General features: G+C 39.4%; 1 protein-coding gene across 6 annotated transcripts in view; it reads right to left on the bottom strand.

The window, feature by feature from the left end:
* Positions 1–14,148, bottom strand: part of MAP4K3 (mitogen-activated protein kinase kinase kinase kinase 3) — a 220,684-nt gene that overhangs the window by 122,490 nt on the left and 84,046 nt on the right. The gene's annotated exons all lie outside the window — the stretch shown is intronic.

Genomic DNA, 14,148 nt, shown 5'->3' with positions numbered 1-14,148 from the left:
TCCGGCCATTGTGGCCATTTAGGTAGGGAACTAGTGGATGGAAGACCGCTCTCATTTGTTCTGTCACTACCTCTCTCTGTAACTCTTTCAAATAAATAAAATAAATTAAAAAAAAAAAACATATCTTCAAAGGTTCATTGTAGGGTCAAGAAGCCAACACTATAGCAGTACTAGGTAACTACCAGATGGCACAGATACATAGGCTTATCCTATATTTGAGTACCTTATTCCAACAGTGTTAGGGTAGGATGCAGAATGGGATATATTGGAGTTTGGTCAGTAATAATACTCTAAGGAACAGGAGGTTAAATGATATAATCTTTTTAGTAAAAAATATCTCTCCTATTCCCTCGTTGCCCAAATTCTTCAAAATAAGATCTGGCAACCCTATAGCAGTGTCACATGCTGTGGCTTCTGAATGAACATTTGTCAGGGAGAGAAAGAGAACTGCAGTGAATGGAAATGTGGTGAACTAGAGAGAATGCAGAAAGAGAACAAGTGGAATACTTACATTTAAATCAAAGTACTTTTGTCTAACTCCATTTTTAAAATATTACACACTATGAGTAATCTGATTAAACATATATTCATGGAAAATGAAAAAGGATTCCCCAATTATCATTCAAATCATAAATATAAGGTCATTATGGTAAGCCCCGACATTTCTGGCCTTGGTATTTTCCTATTATAAACACAAATGAGACTTGAAGTGGCCCAACCATGAACTTTTTGAACTCAATGTCAAAATCATCCACTGTCCCAGTGACATGGGAGGAAGTAATGAAGAAGAGACAATATGTCAAGCTCTTAATCACAGCAATAACATGAGAACAAAATCAAAGTCCTCTAATGGAAAAACAGGACAATTTTGCTTTCAAAAATTCAAAAGATTATCAAAGTAGGACCTTCTTATAATTCCACTTCTCACCATTAAAAGCCCCTGATTTTCAGTATATAAAAAGAAATAGAATTTAGAAATAATAAAGCTATAACACAGTAAACACCAATATTTATGGATATGCTAAATATTTTAGAAGTTCTTGACTTTTGCTTTTTCATACATTCCAAAATTATACTTTTCCTTAATCCAGTGAAGTATGCAATCAAAGTTCATCTGGTCAGAGTGAACCCAGGATCATAGTTTAATATCAGAGGACAGAAACTTTTTCTGTGAGTATCCCCTGAGAGTTATTAGAAGCCATTCTACCTAAAGGAAGCCAGCTGCAGGATAAAGCTAATCTGTGGAAAGGATTGTAGAGAAAGAGGAAAAAGGAGGGCATCTAATGCTGTAATCAGACTATTATAACAAGCCTTGCCTTCCTCTGTAATTTGCATACATGCCAATATTTGATCAGTAAATTCCCTGTATTGTTTTAGCTACTTTGAGCTGGGATTTCTATTCCTTGTAACTCTAAGCATCACAACTTCCATAGTAATCTCTGAACACAGTACAGTCCTTATGACACTATATCAACGTTTGCATGCTGATGACCTCACTAGAATACAAATCCTCTTGGACAGGATTATGCCTTTTTAATCATCTTTGCACCCTTAGCATCTAATATACAATCAATAAAGAACTGCTGAGTGACTGAATCTACACTACATAATAACTCTGTAATGACTCTAAATCAGTAACATCAGCTTTTGATTTAATTTCATCCAATTATTAATGAGTTTTATGTAATTAATTGCCTGTTTACTATTCCTTTGAGTTCTAATAAAACCTAGTGGCTGCAAGATTTCAACTATAACTTTCCCATGAAATGCTGCTGATTCAAAAATGCATCTTCTTTCTTATTAAGTCAACTCTGCGATTATGAAAATGGCTAAATTAAACCAACATTCTTGAGTGGAAAATTTTTCAAAGAAAAATTCTACATACTCTATTTTTAAAGAAAACAAAAAATTAAGATTTAGATAGAACAAAATGAGTTTTAATATGATAATAATCCAAAGAAGCTGAAGAGCTGATTTAAAGTACTTTCTTTAAAGTTCATGATGATGAAAATGAACAGGCCTAAGAAAAAAGTTCCAGCAAATTTAATAATACTCTAAGGAACCGGAGGTTAAATGATATAATCTTTAATTTTTTTTAAATTCTGAAGATTTTCTTTTTTGGATTTTTTTTTGACAGGCAGAGTGGACGGTGAGAGAGACAGAGAGAAAGGTCTTCCTTTGCCGTTGGTTCACCCTCCAATGGCCGCTGCGTTGCGGCCGGCGCACCGCGCTGATCCGATGGCAGGAGCCAGGTGCTTCTCCTGGTCTCCCATGGGGTGCAGGGCCCAAGCACCTGGGCCATCCTCCACTGCACTCCCTGGCCACAGCAGAGAGCTGGCCTGGAAGAGGGGCAACCAGGACAGAATCCAGCGCCCCGACCGGGACTAGAACCCAGTGTGCCAGAACCGCAAGGCGGAGGATTAGCCTATTGAGCCACGATGCTGGCCAAATTCTGAAGATTTTCTAAATAAAAATTTTAGACATAAGAGTAAAGAATTTATCTTCCAGAGATGTCTTCCCTGATGCCCCCAAAAAAATCCTAGTAAGAAAACTGGGCAAGCCTACAAATAGAGCACACAATGAATAAATCAAGAGTTAAATAGGCAGAAAAAGACAAACTGCCACATGCATAATTTTTAGAACACACATGGCACATATTAAGTGCTTCATAAACATTAGCTATTTATTGTAAGCAGAATAATGGCCTTTAAAGGTAATACAGGTCCTAATTTCAGAATTCTGTCAATGTTACTTTATATGGAAAAAGGAATTTGCAAACATGATTAAATTCACTGAGACTGGAAGGAGATTATCCTGAATTATCTAAGTGGGCTCTAAATGCAATTACAAGTGTTTTAAGAAGGAAGCTAATGGAAACACGACTACACAAGGCAATGTGGCAACTGAGGAAAGATGCTACACTGCAGGCTTTAAACTGAGGAGGGGGCCAAGAGTTAAGGAATGCAGCTCTAGAAACTGCAAAGGGAAGGAAACAGTTCTCTGTAGAGTCTCCACGGGCAGTATGACCCTGCTGATGCCTTGATCTTGACCTATTCAAACTCATTTTGGACTCCTGAACTCCAGAACTTTAAGAAAATAAACCTGTGTTACATCAAGTCGCCAAGTTTGTGGTAATTTGCCTCTCTAGCCATAAGAAACTAAATAAAACACCATTATAGCCAACGTTATTAATATTTTGGCCAACCTGTCCAGCCAAACACAAATAATCTGTGCTCCCTCTGCTTTTGTGTGGAAGTTACTGGTAGGAGGCAGTGTCTAGTCAAGGAAACATTTTCCATGCAGCGGGCAGACTGGTGTGCTCCCAAAGACTAGTTCTTGCCAACAAAATGCGAGCAAAAGTAATGTGTCCCCTTCCCAGTATTTTTTTCCCCACTGGCAGGCTGTAAGACATTGAAAGAAATGGAAGAAGTCTCAGTTTCTGTGTCAACAAAAGGAAGAAAGTCATTGAACAACTTATACACTTGCACTGAACAATAACAAACTTGAAACAAAATTTTATTGTAAGTTACTGGTATGTTCCTGTATAGCTGTGACAGCTAACACCATCCTAAGGTGATATAATTATTACCATCTATTTATGGCAAAGGTTGTCCAAATTGTAATAGGTGCTTCACAATTGTTTAAGTGCAGTACAAGAGATTATGTCCATCTATTCAAGCAAAGTAACTAGTAGAAAAGATAACAATGAACAAGATTATAGGTGTTTCTATTTGGTACACAATTCTCTTCTGTGAAAAAGTATATTAAGTCAAATGTATTAAAGGAGAAGAGGAGACACGAATGTTATGGGGTGGATCTTTTTCTGAAAGCTACAATATAACACAGAATCTATATGGATAAGACACACAGTGACAACTACTGAATTTCCAACATTTCATACAATTCTTTATTTTTTCCTTATTCTTTTTCTTGACAAAATATATATATAATGTTAAATATAATGTTAAATCAAATGGCTGCCGAACTGAAGTTAAAATGACTCCCTTCTTGAATTACCTCATCACCTTATCCCCTGACGTCAACTGTAATAAATTTCTAATACCTACTTATACATTAGCTAAGCACTGAGTTAATAAACTAATAATTTTTATAAAATAAACAAAAATTAAAAGCTAGGGTTGGGTGTTTGGCACAGCAGTTAGTGCACCACTTAGGAAACTTGCATTCCCTACTGGAGTGCCTGTGTTCAAGTACTGCCTCTGCTTTCAATTCTAGTTTCATGGAGTGGGCACCTTGGTGGGCAGCAGGTTATAGCTCAAGCAGATAGCTCCCTGTCACCCATTTGGGGTCCAAGATTAAGTTCTGGCTCCTGGCCTTGGCTTTGGAGTACCCCACTGTTATGCTGCATTTGGGGAGTGAATAACGGGGAAGGAAGACATTTCTCTAACTGTGTATCCCTCAAGCAAAATGGAAATAAATAAAATAAAACACAATAACTATATAATCATTCAAAAATAGTGAGGCTATTAAAATCAAACTATTGGTTGGAAGGCAGCAATGCCGTTTTTGTGTGTTTAACAGGATATGCATCTAAAACCACAATGAAGCTGCTGACATGTGTTTGCACATTGGGATTTTTATAAAAATCCAATGGAAAGGACAGTTATCTGTATTGGGAGACTCACTAACAGATCAGTGTGTTCCTGCCTTCAAGGAACCAGGTCATTATCTCTGTTCCCTTAATTCTGTCTCCTAGGAAGTAAATATGAGCTGAAAGTTATACTCAATCCCATTTATTTTCCTTTAGTCATTTTTACTTCTTTCTTCTAAATATTTAACATTTTCGTGCCACAAATTAGCTGACATGGCTTTCCAGAGTGGTGGTTTTTTTTTGTTTTTTTGTTTTTTTGTTTTTTTTTTTGGACAGGCAGAGTGGACAGAGAGAGAGAAACACAGAGAGGTCTTCCTTTGCCGTTGGTTCACCCTCCAATGGCCACCGTGGCCGGCGTGCTGCGCTGACCCGATGGCAGGAGCCAGGAGCCAGGTGCTTTTCCTGGTCTCCCATGGGGTGCAGGGCCCAAGCACCTGGGCCATCCTCCACTGCACTCCCTGGCCACAGCAGAGAGCTGGCCTGGAAGAGGGGCAACCGGGACAGAATCCAGTGCCCCGACCGGGACTAGAACCCGGTGTGCCGGCGCCGCAAGGCGGAGGATTAGCCTAGTGAGCCACGGCGCCGGTCTTCCAGAGTGTTTTGACAAATGTCATTATAGTGAAATGGTTGTTTGCAGTATCAAAGAGGTTTAAAATGGATACTAACAGAGCAGATTAAAAATAACTTTAAAAATTATCATCTTAAAGATTTTAAAAGTTACTCTGATTTTCTTGCAGATTTGATTCATCTTCTGGGTTGTAAATTTTGAGGATACTTTGTAGATACTCAAATATATATGAATATACATTTGTATAATTGTGTAAACATCTAATGCTTTAATTTGGATAAAGATGACTTATTCTTAGGATTCTCTCTCTTCAAGAGTCATTCAATAACTATCATATAGTGAGCAGCTAAATGATATAAAAGGGAACATTCTGGGACCAGGAATAGGCTGTCAGAAACGAACAAGGAGTAGGCATTTGATTCAGCAGCAGAGCTGCTAGTTGGGACAACTGTGTCCTCTATCGGAGTGCCTTGGGTTCAAGTCCCAGCTCCAGCTCCTGATTCTAGAGCTTTCTGCTAATGCTCGCTCAAGGAGGCGGCAGGGGATGGCTCAACTGGTTGGATCTCTGAAACCTACATGGAAACCTACACTGAGTTCTCCATTCCCAGCTCTGCCCTGGCCCATCCTTAGTTGTTAAGGACATTTGGGGAGAGAATCAACAGAATCAATCTGTGTCTGTCTATCTCTCTCTATGACCCTCTCTGCCTACCAAATAAATTAGTGAATAAAAAATTTTTAAATATATTTTAAAAAAGAAAATAAACAAGATTTTCTGACTTTAAGAAAGCTACAAGGAACATAAAACATGTCTGATCATAAAAACAGCTTAAAGATAAACCTTAAATAGTTCCCTTCCTTCTATCACATTAAATCTGTGCTCTGCTGCTGACTTTGTCTAGGTATCCAGAATAACGTTATAATTAAGGAAATACACTTTGGAATCAGAATGCTTAACTATGAAACTTGGTGTCACAACTTACTAGTTGTATGATATGGTGTAAGTCACTTTCTTTTCCTTTCCCTGTCTCCCATATATACAGCAGCAATTATATAATATACAATACATCTAACTTTACATAAGGAAAAATACAATAGTAATTACCCACAATCACAACTTGTGGCTTTATTCTGCTTTATTTTTCTCTGTCACATCTAATATATATTTATCCATTATCTGCCTTCCTAACACATTGGGGGCACTCAAGATGAATAAGTTAAGCACCAGCCAACTGAAACTCAGAAGAGAAACAATAAGGTGGTATAAACAGTAAAATACAAAGTTCTCAATATTTATAACATATAATTGTGCTTCTGAAAAACAAACACATGGATACACACCTGAGAAAACACAGAAGCAATTTTTAAAATTTAGTTATTTATTTGAAAGCCAGAGTGACCACACACACACACACACACCCCTTACATCCACTAGGGCTGAAATCAGGAACCATGAACTCCACTCCTGTGTCTTATGTGGGTAGCAGAGACCAAAGTACCTGCTGCTTCCCAGCATGCACATTAGCAGAAAGCTGGATCCAAGCAGAGGCAAGACTCAAACACGGCACTCTGATGTGGATGTCCCGAGTGGTATATTAACTCACTATGCAATAATGCATGCCTCTGAGAAACAATTTTTAAAAATACTTAAATTAGGGGCCAGCGCTATGGTGTAGCCAGCATCAAGTCCCAGCTGTTCCACTTCTGATTCAACTCCCTGCTAATGTTTCTTGGAAAGCAGCAGAATATGCTCCAAGCGCTTGGGTCCCTGTACCCAGGTGGGAGACCCAGAAGAAGTTCCTGGCTCCTGGCTTTGGCCTGGCTCAGCTCTTGCTATTGTGTCCCTTTGGGAGTAAACCAACAGATGGACACTCTCTCTCTCTCTGTTTCTTCCTCTCTCTCTCTCGTTCTGTAACTCTGCCTTCAAATAAATCAATAATCTTTTAAAAAATACTTAAATTAACAAATTAGAGTATTCCAAATCAAATTATATATCTAAGAAGGTTTAAAATGTGTGGGCCCTATACATAATACTTTTTTTTTTTTTTTAAGGTCTTCCTTTTCTGTTGGTTCACTTTCCAATGGCCGCTATGGCTGGTGCGCTGCGGCCAGCACACTGCGCTGATCTGAAGCCAGGAGCAAGGTGCTTCTCCTGGTCTCCCACTCGGGTGCAGGGCCCAAGCACCTGGGCCATCCTCCACTGCACTCCTGGGCCACAGCAGAGAGCTGGACTGGAAGAGGAGCAACCGGGACAGAATCCGGCACCTCGACCGGGACTAGAACCCGGTGTGCCAGCGCTGCAGGCAGAGGATTAGCCTATTGATCCGCGGCGCTGGCCTACATAATACTTTGAGAGATAAAAGACCTGAAAAATTAAGATACTTCATTGTTGAATAGAAGAACTATCATAAAGATGGCAGTTGCTTCATCAATTAGTCCCTTAATTAATATACTTCCAATCAACTACCAATTCACTCTTTTTATGAATATAAAAATTGTATTTTGGGCTACCATTTAAGATCCTCCATAAAGCAGCATCAATCTTCTTTTACAATCTGCCCAGAGCACACCACTCTAGTTAAATGAAACTATTTCCCAAACTGGCCTCACGCTTCACTACTATCTGTGCTTTCGCACTATTCTCATGTGATACCCTCCATTTCCTATTCTACTAAAGTACCTAGGCAGCCTTAAAAGCTCAGCTGAACCCCTACTTCCTTAATTACCCAAGTGAAATCTATCTCCCAACCTCTATGAAACCCACCAGGAAAAGATAGTTTAAAAAAGTGAAAAGAGTGCAGTCTCAGGAAAGACTTAGGGAGAAAACAGCAGAGCAAACTCTACACAAATTGGAGGGATACAGTGGACCTACGTGGAGGGCAAGGACACGCACAACTCAGGACCTCAGCAGCTGAGGGACCCCCCAACAGCATTGGAGAGTGTGGTAAGACAGATTGCAGCAGCCCAAGCCACTTGTGAAAAAGCTGCAGGAAGAGCCTAGAGGGAATCCAGCTTGGAGCTCTGAGGTTGATAGCGTACCTGCCAAACTAGAGTAGAAAAAACAAAGAGGGGGCATGTTTTTTCTCTCCCCAATCACCCTGCAACAATTGAAAGGGAGGGAATCCTCCAAAATCTATGAGGCCAGCATCATCTTAATTACTAAACCCAGAAAAGTCGTGACAGAGAAAGAGAAATACAGACCAATTTCCCTGATGAACATAGATGCAAAAATCCTCAATAAAATTCTAGCCAATCAAATCCAATATCATAAGAGAAAGATCACTTAGACCAAGTGAGATTTATCCCTGGGAACATTTGCAAATCAATTGATGTGATACATCACATTAACAAACTGCAAAACAAAAACCATATGATTATCTCAATAGATACAGAGTGAAGAGTTAAAATTGTATATGTGCGGGTGTAAAAAGTTAAGCCTAAGCTTACAGGTTTAAACCTTCCTGGTGCAGCTGTGAAAATAAGACAGAATAAAGTAGCACCTTGACAGTAGGGACTCCGTTTTGGAGCACTTGAGACTGCATTCTGGGAAAGCAACCCCCCCCCACCGTGAGACTCTGGTCTGAAACTATGATCTCAAATAGTCGGACAATAGCAGTACACTACATCACCCTTGGCAACGCACAAAAAACCCCTAGCATGATTGCTCAAGCTTAAAAATAAAAAGATTACACCTGGGTTACCTGAGCTAATAATGAAAATGTGATTTGTCTATGTCTTAAAATCATAATTGCTGATTGTAAGATATTAGCAACCGTGTATTCTCTCCCCTCTCCCGATTTTGCGGTTTTTGCCTTTATAAACTCTAACCTTTGGTTATTCAAGGCTGCTCTGTTCATGTATGATCAGACAGCCCCAGCATGCTGGATAATCAATAAAACTTCTCCGTGCTGTTTGCATAAGAGATGTGTCTCTTGGTGACGTTTTTCGGGTGGTCTACTCTAACAAGAGAAAGCATTTGATAAAATACAACACCCTTTCATGATGAAAACTAAGCAAACTGGGTAATCAAGGCAATTAATGACAAATCCATGTCCTATTGAATGGGAAAAGCTGAAAGAATTCCCACTGAGACCCAGAAACAGACAAGGATGTCCACTCTCACCATTGCTATTCAATATACACCTGGAAATTTTAGCCAGAGCCATTAGGCAAGAAAAAGAAATCAAAGGGATACAAACTGGGAAAGAAGTCGAACTATCCCTATTTGCAGATGACATGATTCTATATATAGGTGATCCAAAAGACTTCACCAAGAGACTACTGGAACTCACAGAAGAGTTTAATAAATTAGCAAGATATAAAATCAATTCACAAAAACCAACGGCCTTTGTAATACACAGAAAATGCCATGGCTGAGACAGAACTTCTAAGATCAATCCCATTCATAACATCTACAAAAACAATCAAATACCTTGCAATAAATTTAACCAAGGATGTCAAAGACCTCTATGATGAGAATTACAAATCATTAAAGAAGGAAATAGAAGTTGTCGCTCCCCCTCTTCGTGGAGGAGCAACACAGGACCCTGCGCTGTTCTTTCTGTCTGCTCGGCCCTCCCCGGGTTTGCTGCTGGTTCTTCCCGGGTTGGCTACTATCCCTTCCACCTCCGTGGAAGGGCAGTTCCCCCTGGCCACATTCCCCACTTCCGCAGGGGAGCGGCACACCGCCGGCCGGCTCTTCTCGGGGGCTGCACAGGTGTTCCCCTTAGATGTTCCCCATAGATGTTCCCCCCATAGATGTTCCCGGTGCATGCCGTCTCTCTCCTCCTTTATAGTCCTCCTCCGCCAATCCTAACTCGGCTGCCCACATGCCGAGTACGCTGCTCTCCTCCAATCAGGAGCAGGTCCTGCTGTTTATTGGTTGAACTGGAGGCAGCTGGGTAGAAGCTGTTTTCTCCTCTCCCAGCGCCATATTGTAGGAGAGCAGATGCATAGAATAAGTCTTAATTCCAGTAACTTAGTCTAGTCTGAGTTGCTCCCCACAGAAGTGGAAAAATAGAAAGTGGAAAAATCTTCCATGTTCATGGATTGGAAGAATCAATATAATCAAATTGACCATTCTTCCAAAAGCAATTTACTGACTTAATGTGATACCAATCAAAATACCGAAGACATTCTTCTCAGATCTAGAAAAAATGATGCTGAAATTCACATGGAAACACAGGAGACCTTGAATAGCTAAAGCAATCTTAGACATAATACAAGGCAGTTATAATCAATTAACCTGGTACTGGTACAAAAAGGTGGATAGACCAATAGAACAGAATAGAAATGCCAGAAATCTTTCCAAGCATCTACAATCAACTTATATTTGACCAAGGAGCTAAAACCAATCCCTGGGGCAAGGACAGTCTCTTCAACAAATGCTGCTGGGAAAACTGGATTTCTACATGCAGAAGAAGCAGGACCCCTATCTTACACCTTACACAAAAATCCATTCAAAATTGATTAAAGACCTAAATCTATGACCTGATATCATCAAAGTATTAGAGAACATTGGGGAAACCCTGCAAGATATTGGCACAAAGAGTTCTTGGAAAAGACCCCAGCAGCACAGGCAGTCAAAGCCAAAATTAAAAAATGGGATTACATCAAATTGAGAAGTTTCTGTACTACAAAAGAAATAGGAAAGTAAAGAGACAACAACAGAATGGGAGAAATTATCTGCAAACTATGCAATTGATAAAGGATTAATAACTAGAATATATAAAGAGATCAAGAAACTCCTCAACAACAAAACAAACAACCCAGTTAAGAAATGGGCAAAGGACTTAAACAGACATTTTGGAAAAGAGGAAATTCAAATGGCCAACAGACACTTGAAAAAATGTACAGGATCACTAGTCTACAGGGAAATGCAAATCAAAACCACAATGAGGTTTCACCTCACTCCCGTTAGAATGGCTTTCATACAGAAATCAAAAACAAATGCTGGCGAGGATATGGGGAAAAAGGTAATCTAATCTATTGTTGGTGGGTCTGTAAACTGGTAAAACCATCATGGAAGACACTTTGTTGATACCTCAGATATCTGAATATAGACCTATCATATGATGACCTAGCCATCCCACTCCTGGGAATTTACTCAAGGGAAATGAAATCAGTAAACAAAAAAGTTATCTGTACCTCAGTGTTTATTGCAGCTCAATTCACAATAGCTAAGACATAGAATCAACCTAAATTCTCATCAACTGAAGACTGGATAAAAATTTATGGGATATGTACTCTGTGAAACACTACACAGTGGCAAAGAAAAATTAAACCTGGTCATTTGCAACAAAATGGATGAATCTGGAAAACATACTTGGTGAAATAAGCCAGTTCCAAAGGGACAAATACCATATGTTCTCTCTGATCTGTGATCACTAATACAGCACCTAAAAGGAAATCTGTAGAAGTGAAATTGATACTTGGAGAAGCAATGACTTGAACAGTCCTTGTCTTAACTGTCAAGGAACATTTTTTTTTCTTCTTCATATATTTGTTGAACTCCTTACTTAACATAGAGTTAATCATATATATGTGTATAAAGTCAATTGCAAATAGATCTCAATAAAAAATAAGAGTGGGAATAAGAGAAGGAGGAGGAAGTTTGTAACTGTAAAACTGTATAGTTCTGCACACATTCCTATGGACTTGCTTCTAACGGTACAGTTTAAAAACTTGCCATGCGACCCCAAATCCCATTAAGCTAGGTGGTAAAAATGCCATCTTAAGTGTTTAAGTGACCATATTAAGTGTTAAAGTGATCATATAGATAGGATTAAGTGTTAAAGGGATAACATAAATAAGACCAAGTGTCTGGTAATAATAATAGAATTAAAAAAGAGAATGTTTCAACAAGGGAAGCAGTCTACACAGTAGACTCACAGAACAACAAACACCCTAAACAGCACTCTGGCCTCAAAATCCGCCCTTAAGGCATTCTGGTTTAGCTGAAGAGGTCATGAGAGTGTTTCAGGCATCGAAAGCCATGACACTGAGGCAAAAAAATGTCCTACATGAAGGATCTCTGTGAGAGAGACCCCAGTGGAAAGAAGTGGTCACCAAAGAAGGATGTACTTTTCCCTGAAGAGAGGAGAGAACTTCGTTTGCTTATGGCCTTGTCTAAATACTGACAGAAATTGTGGATTCAAAAGGCTCCATAGCCTTGGTGGATCATGTCAAGAGCCTCAAGTGATCACTGACGTCATACAGAAGAGTGTTAATTGTTAAATTAACAACAGGAGTCACTGTGTACTTCCTTCCCATGCAGGACTTCTGTCCTCGATGAGTTGTATTATGAAAATTAGCTGTTAAAACTTCTCATTTTGTGTGTGTGTGTATGTGTGTGTCAACTGTTGAAATCCTTACTTAGTATAGAGTTGGTCTTCTGTGTATAAAGTTAATTGAAAATGAATCTTATTGGAGAATGGGACCGGGAATGGGGGAGAGAGGAGGTGGTGGGGTGGGAATAGGGGTGGGAAGGCGGGTATGGTGGGAAGAATCACTATATGCCTAAGTTGTACTTATGAAATCTGTTCTCATTAAATAAAAGATTTCTTTGTGGGGAAAAAAGACCCACTAGGAGAATTAGGAAACATAAGCTACTCTGCTGTACTATTATCCTTCCATGTGTAGCTTGTGTAATGGTCCATACCCAGAGTATTTCAGAGATTAAATAGTCAAAGATGGGTATTCAGTGACCTGTGAATTAAGGCTTTCTAGTCACAGCCACCATTATTCCAAACTGCTGGCACCACAATCTACCTATCTACCTACACACATACACACACACACAGTCTGCTCAGTCAGTGAATCTCTGCAGTTAGGTTGCTGCTTACACAAATACTAGTTTTCACTTTAGGTAACACACTCCTTGAAGGTAGCAACTATGCCTTTTTTTGTTTCTTGCATTCTACTAAATTAAGTACTAAATAAATAAACAATCAAGAAGCTAAATTCTTGGGTTGTGAATGAGGAAGAAATTACAAACAAAATAAAAATTCCTTTGTATTTTGCTTTTATTTTTGAGCATTATCTTTCAACATATAAATATCTAATTTGTCGGGGCTGGTGCCATGGCTCACTTGGTTAATCCTCCGCCTGCAGTGCTAGCATCCCTTATGGGCGCCAGGTTCTAGTCCCGGTTGTTCCTTTTCCAGTCCAGCTCTCTGCTGTGGCCCGGGAGGGCAGTGGAGGATGGCCCAATTGCTTGGGCCCCTGCATGGGAAACCAGGAGGAAGCATCTGGCTCCTGGCTTTGAATAGGTGCAGCACCGGCCAGCCATGGTGGCCATTTGGGGAGTGAACCAATGGAGGGAGGACCTTTCTCTCTGTCTCTCTCTCTCACTGTCTATGACTCTACCTGTCAAATAAAAAAAAAATCCTTAAAAAAATTAATTTGTCCAGTATAATTAGCCATAAATCCATAACACTGTTCTAAATTTAATATATTAAAGAGTTGCTAGGTAATCCATGATTAGCCTATAAAGAATAATTATCATAAATGATGTAATAACTACTCCATTCATAACAGCAATAGTCAGGGCAACATTGAATAAACAACCGGTGGTAAGGGATCTACCAAAGCACTCAAGGGAGACAGGAAAAGGTGCTAGATAAATAATTTCCCCAATGTTTTGCCCTGATGAAATTAAGAGGGTGAAAGCACCTCTCCCATCTCTCTGCGCAAACAAACTCATGTCAACAGCTCACAGGAACGATTACTGGAATGTAACTTTGGAGATCCCTGACAAAATGATGGAGTTAGGTCTTACTGGTACTTTTCATACTTTTAAAATTTTGCTCTACAACTTAATGCATGTTGCTGTCATGGAAACAAAACATAATACTCTATTTTCTTACCATAAATTTCTAGCTGCTTATCAATCTCAGCATTTTTCATTTTGTTGGAAAGGAAATGTTTCCCCATTTAGAAGAGTTTTTCCTATGAGTTGCTACCTAATCAC

This window comes from Oryctolagus cuniculus, chromosome 2, assembly GCF_051225735.1.
Source record: "Oryctolagus cuniculus isolate XC-2025 breed Fujian yellow rabbit chromosome 2, ASM5122573v1, whole genome shotgun sequence".
NCBI classification, from domain to species: domain Eukaryota; kingdom Metazoa; phylum Chordata; class Mammalia; order Lagomorpha; family Leporidae; genus Oryctolagus; species Oryctolagus cuniculus.
The sequence above is the reverse complement of the archived record's forward strand: the minus strand, read 5'-3'. Positions and strand labels throughout refer to the sequence as shown.